The sequence below is a fragment of the Leucoraja erinacea genome, unplaced genomic scaffold (genome assembly GCF_028641065.1).
Source record: "Leucoraja erinacea ecotype New England unplaced genomic scaffold, Leri_hhj_1 Leri_464S, whole genome shotgun sequence".
In the NCBI taxonomy this organism is placed as follows: domain Eukaryota; kingdom Metazoa; phylum Chordata; class Chondrichthyes; order Rajiformes; family Rajidae; genus Leucoraja; species Leucoraja erinaceus.
In genome coordinates, this window is record NW_026576365.1 from 51,462 (window position 1) to 58,264 (window position 6,803).

Here is a 6,803-nt window from a genome sequence, read left to right on the forward strand (position 1 = left end):
TGAGGCCACAGTTCATTGGCTATATTTAAGAGGGAGTTCGATGTGGCCCTTGTGGCTAAATGGATCAGGGGATATGGAGAGAAGGCAGGTACAGGATACTGAGTTGGATGATCAGTCATCATCATATTGAATGCGGTGCAGGCTCGAAGGGCCGAATGGCCTACTCCTGCACCTATTGTCTATGTTTCTAAAAGGGACCACATCACCCCAATCCTGGCCTCTCTCCACTGGCTCTGAGCATGGTACAGATTCAATTTCAAGCTCCTCTTATACGTATACAAAGCCCTCAACGTGCTTGCCCCCCCCACCCCCCATATCAAAAATCTTCTAACCCATCATTCTACCTCCAGGTCCCTCAAGTCAGCCGGACTTGGGGCCACTGACCATCCTGGAGGTGAATCCGAAGAATTCTCTGCCACAGAAGGTAGTTGAGGCCACAATTCAATGGCTATATTTAAGAGGGAGTTCGATGTGGCCCTTGTGGCTAAAGGGATCAGGGGATATGGAGAGAAGGCAGGTAAAGGATGCTGAGTTGGATGATCAGCCATGATCATATTGAATGGCGAATGGTGCAGGCTCGAAGGGCCGAATGGCCTCTACTCCTGTACCTATTTTCCATGTTTCTATGTTTCTATGAGTCTAGGTTTAAGCTCAGGGATGACCGCGCTTTGCGGTTGTAGCACCTAGACTGTGGAACAGCATCCCTCTCCTCATCAGAACTGCTCCCACCATCGACTCGTTTGAGTCACGACTCAAAATCCAGTTTTACTTCCTAGCGTTTTTGAGCCCCTCTGAGGGGGCGCTGTAAAGAGTTTGTATGTATTATTGGGTCTATCTTATCGTTGTATGTATCAATTTAGTACCTGCACTGATGTGAAGCACTTTCGTCAACGTGAGTTGTTTTTAAATGTGCTTTTCACATAAATGTATTATTATTTATTATTATTAATATTATTATTACACTGGAGCCGGAGCCCGGAGCGGAGAGCTAGCTGCTGCCTCTGGGATGCGCTCAGGGTGCGGATTTATCAATGAGCATGAAGCACTGAAGTGGATATTTCACCGCGCTATTCACCTGCTCCCTGAACTTGGACTGGGTCGCTGAGTAAATAAATGTGTTGGTGCAGCAGCTCAGATTCCTCAGCAACATCCCGATGCAGTTAAATATATATTGAGAATCATTCCCATCAGTTGCAATTCCTGTGATCTGATAATAGACGAAGTTTGCCACCAGCGTCAGCCACAGGAGGATGAAGCTGCCGGAGATGGTGAAGAGTAAAACCACAGACCTCCTCCTGCTCTCCATCTCCGGGTCACTGCGGTTCCCCCCCTTGCTCTCACCCCTCAGCCCCTTACGGACCCGACTGGCCACTAAAATGTGCCGGACTGTCAGAGCGTTGAGCAGCAGGATTACAGCGAAAGGGAGGAGCGGAGTTAACACCGTGTCGATCCAGTCAAATGCCACCAGTGTAAAAATTGACCGCCGAACGACAGCCCCACGGGACATTGTCGATGATTCTCCAGGGGTCCTTTGTGAAGTAGCGGGGAACGTTTTTCAGACAGAACAGAACGCCGGCTGTTGCCAGAACCGCAGCCGCGGTTTCCCCGCTGTAATATTTCGTTTTCAGCTTCTGGCAACAAATGGCGACAAACCGATCAAAGGTGAAAGTGACGGTGAACCAGACAGAACCGTCTGTAGTTGCAAACACCAGTACATAGTTAACACTGCACACAGGGGTGAATGACAGGAAACTTATATAAAAGTAATGATATCGGAGCTGATACAGAATAACCGCGATGATCAGGACCAGTAGATCGGCCGCTGCCATGGCCACCAGGTAGCGAGTTGTGCAGGTGGAGAGGCCGCACTTTCCCCGGGACAGGATCACAATCGCCACGAAATTCACTGCGGAAAGAGAAGGGAACGGACACTGGGCATTTACTCAACACGGTCTCCGGGGATGAACACCGGCTCGACTTTCAGCTAAAGATGTTGCATGTTTAACAATGTCAGAGCCGGCTCCGATTGTGCCCGACCTCCCTGCTTCAGGTGAGAAGAGATAAGGCAACGGGGAGGGTAAAGAGCGGGGAGGGAAAGAGCAGCCACTCGCTGCAATAGGCGGAATGGTCCTTTCTATAGGGAGGTTTCACGGCAGTCGGGTCACGACCCATGACCCATACTGTTGCAGCGCTACTCCAAATGGAGTACACGCGATGAACTGCAGGTAATCACTTACACTGTTTCCAGTGTAACGGGCCCGTTAAAACCCGCCGAAATTGTCAATTTTTACGTTGTAAATAATCATGGAAATCGGGATAAGCATGAGAGACAGTTAGCCTACTTCAGACTTCCAAACGTGAGGCGAAATGATGGTAGATAGAAGCGAGAACTGAAGGGACAACAACAGACAGAGTGCTTGGCGAACATTGGCCGTTTGTTCACTGCATTTCATCAACTAATGTTTTTCTTGATTCCTTTGGCATCTAAAAAGTTTCAGAAGTGATAAATCTGGCTGTAACATTTTAAAATCACCCATGGTTCTCAAGTGGGTTTTACATACAAAAAGAAAACGCCTCTGAAGCAAATTTTACGGCCAGATTTATCACTTCTGAAACATTTTAGATACCAAAGGAATCAAGAAAAAACACAAATAATGCCTTACTGTTGATGGAATACAGTGAGCAAACGCGATAATTCCCAATATTTTCATTTCCGATATCTGCACGGCCAATGTTCCCAAACATGTCAGCTGCTGTTGTCCCTTCAGTTCTCGCTTCTCTTTACCTTCATTTCACTTCAATTTTGGAATTCTCACACCCCTGCAACGGACTGTTCGAACTACTTCCATCCGGCAGACGTTACAAGGCCTTCTACGCCCGAACCTCCAGACTCAGAAACAGCTTTATTCCAAGAGCTAAAGCGGCTCTGAACCGGCCCTGCTGAGTGCCCTCCACCCCCCCTGGACTATCTCCCTCGGATGGTCATGACACACAGCTTATTTATTTATTTTACTTTCCTTTTTCATCGGTTGGAGCTGCATACTAAATCTCGTTGCACTGACGTGCAATGACAATAAAAGATATTATTATTATTATTACAAGCCATGTAACAACACACGCCGGTGGATTCGCGGCCACTGGTTCAGGAGATCGATCCAATAATTGACCAACAGGCGGTGGAATCCGACTGTAACAGACTTCACGGTGAGACACAGTGTCCACGGGAGCGGGTGTTCACTGATCAATAACACAGACACAGCGAACTTCACAATGTAAACCCCTCCCAGTAACACTCGTCCGGGGAACTGCCTGTCCCGAGCACTGGGACAACTCTGGGCAAGGTCCCACTGAAGGCAAGAACAACATTCTAGTGGGTCCCGGCAGTGAACGAGAAGGTTAGTTTAGGCTGTCTGAAAATAAGAAAAATCGCAGCGTAAATTCAAATATATTTCACTGAGAGGATTGATATTCTTCACATATTCTTGTACAACGATCATCATCAGCAGGGAAGCTTGTAACATGATCAGAATCAGCTCAACATCTGTTAACACACGGAGTTATAAAACTTGAATTGTTCTGATCATGTACCAGGGACTCCAACGGCAACAATTATTCCAGTCCCGCCTCAAGACCCATCTCTTCACCTCTGCCTATCCTTAGCCCCACGTCCCCCTCCCTTTTCATCTGTGCTTGAATTGCCTCATATTGTGTTTTGAATTGAATTCTGTCTTTAATTTGTGTAAACATAGAAACATAGAAATTAGGTGCAGGAGTAGGACATTCGGCCCTTCGAGCCTGCACCGCCATTCAATATGATCATGGCTGATCATCCAACTCAGTATCCCGTACCTGCCTTCTCTCCATACCCTTTGATCCCCTTAACCACAAGGGCCACATCTAACTCCCTCTTAAATATAGCCAATGAACTGGCCTCGACTACCCTCGGTGGCAGAGAGTTCCAGAGATTCACCACTTTCTGTGTGAAAAAAGTTCTTCTCATCGGAGTTTTAAAGGATTTCCCCCTTATCCTTAAGCTGTGACCGCTTGTCCTGGACTTCCCCAACATCGGGAGCAATCTTCCTGCATCTAGCCTGTCCAACCCCTTAAGAATTTTGTAAGTTTCTATAAGATCCCCTCTCAATCTCCTAAATTCTAGAGAGTATAAACCAAGTCTATCCAGTCTTTCTTCATAAGACAGTCCTGACATCCCAGGAATCAGTCTGGTGAACCTTATCTGCACTCCCTCTATGGCAATAATGTCTTTCCTCAGATTTGGAGACCAAAACTGTACGCAATACTCCAGGTGTGGTCTCACCAAGACCCTGTACAACTGCAGTAGAACCTCCCTGTTCCTATACTCAAGTCCTTTTGCTATGAAAGTCATGTACTAGTCATGTCTCTACTATTTATTTCATTCCGCATACATGTTTTGCCTCTACTTGCTACATTTTTGTAAGGTGTCCTTGAGACTCTTGAAAGGCGCCCATAAATAAAATTTATTATTATTATTATTATACAAGATTTTCTCCACCTTGTCATATTCCTGCAGCTTTCCCCCACTATTTTCTCTCTCCAGCAACGTGTCCCCATGAGCGAGCAGTAATCTGTCGCGATGAAATGCAGAGGCAGAACATTCCCGGAGATTTTATTCCATTTTCCGTATCCACCGTGTCAGTGGAGTTTCAACAGAGTTTCAAAATATAGATTTTGAAATTATTCACAAACAGATGACATCACCCGAGTGAAATCCCCGCTGAGACAGGTTGTGATTTATTGAGGGAATTGATTGAGAAACTCCAAAGACTCTGACCTTCCTTCCATCGAGGTGATTTATCGCAGTCGCTGCCTCAAAAAGGCTGGCAGTATCATCAAAGACCCACACCATCCTGGCCACATACTCATCTCCCTGCTACCTTCAGGTAGAAGGTACAGGAGCCTGAAGACTGCAACGACCAAGGTTCAGGAATAGCTACTTCCCCACAGCCATCAGGCTATTAAACCTGGCTCGGACAAAACTCTGATTATTAATAACCCATCATCTGTTATTTGCACTTTATCAGTTTATTTATTCATGTGTGTGTATATTTATATTATGGTATATGGACACACTGATCTGTTTTGTAGTCAATGCCTACCTTGTTCTGTGTGCTGAAGCAAAGCAAGAATTTCATTGTCCTATCAGGGACACATGACAATAAACTCACTTGAACTTGAATTTGAAGACGGAGAATTGCGGCGATACTGAGGGATAGAAATTGGGAACGCCATTGTTCCCGCAAAGGGGATATTCTTTCAAACTCCGCCAGATCTAACTCTCCACCTCATGTAGTTGATCTGATTTCCATCAATCCGCTTCACTCAGCAAGAGAATCCAAGGTTCCAGGGACCATCTCGGGGTTTCTGATGCCCAGTTTGAAGTTGGACTGGGCACAGGTTGAGGAATTGGTTCGACAGTTCGCCTCTGACTAAAATGCCCCTTCCACTCTGTTTCACCACTCAATGCGATCGCGGCTCCTCTGACTGTAACCTAAACCCCACACTCCTGGCGATACGGGGAGCAATTCACTCCTTGCTTGCCTGGAATGGGTCTGACGTTGCCCTGGGACAATAACATTCTCTGACTTCATAGAAACATAGAAAATAGGTGCAGGAGTAGGCCACTCGGCCCTTCAAGCCTGCACCGCCATTCAATATGATCATGGCTGATCATCCAACTCAGTATCCTGTACCTGCCTTCGCTCCATACCCCCTGATCCCTTTAGCCACAAGGGCCACATCTAACTCCCTCTTAAATATAGCCAATGAACTGGCCTCAACTACCTTCTGTGGCAGAGAATTCCACAGATTCACCACTCTCTGTGTGAAAAATGTTTTTCTCATCTCGGTCCTAAAAAATTTCCTCCTTAACCTTAAACTGTGACCCCTTGTTCTGGACTTCCCCAACATCGGGAACAATCTTCCTGCATCTAGCCTGTCCAACCCCTTAAGAATTTTGTAAGTTTCTATAAGATCCCCCCCCCCCCCTCAATCTACTAAATTCTAGCGTGTACAAGCCAAGTCTTTCTTCAGATGAAAGTCCTGACATCCCTGGAATCAGTCTGAACCTTCTCTGTATTCCCTCTATGGCAAGAATGTCTTTCCTCAGATTAGGAGACCAAAACTGTACGCAATACTCCAGGTGTGGTCTCACCAAGACCCTGTACAACTGCAGTAGAACCTCCCTGCTCCTATACTCAAACCCTTTTGCTATGAATGCTAACATACCATTGGCTTTCTTCACTGCCTGCTGCACCTGCATGCCTACTTTCAATGACTGGTGTACCATGACACCCAGGTCTCGCTGCATCTCCCCTTTTCCTAATCGGCCACCATTTAGATAATAGTCTACTTTCCTGTTTTTGCCACCAAAGAGGATAACCTCACATTTATCCACATTATACTGCATCTGCCATGCATTTGCCCACTGACCCAGCCTATCCAAGTCACCTTGCAGCCTCCTAGCATCCTCCTCACAGCTAACACTGCCCCCCAGCTTTGTGTCATCCGCAAACGTGGCGATGTTGCATTCAATTCCCTCGTCCAAATCATTATATATATTGTAAATAGCTGGCATGGGGGGTAAAGAGTGGTGGGGGGAAAGAGTGGTGGGGGGGGGGGGAAGTGTAGTGGGGGGGAAGAGTGGTGGGGGGGAGAGTGGTGGGGGGGAGAGTGGTGGGGGGGGAGTGGTGGGGGGTGGAGTGGGGGGGGGAGAGTGGGGGGGGGAAGAGTGGGGGGGGGAAGAGTGGGGGGGGCATAGTGGTGGG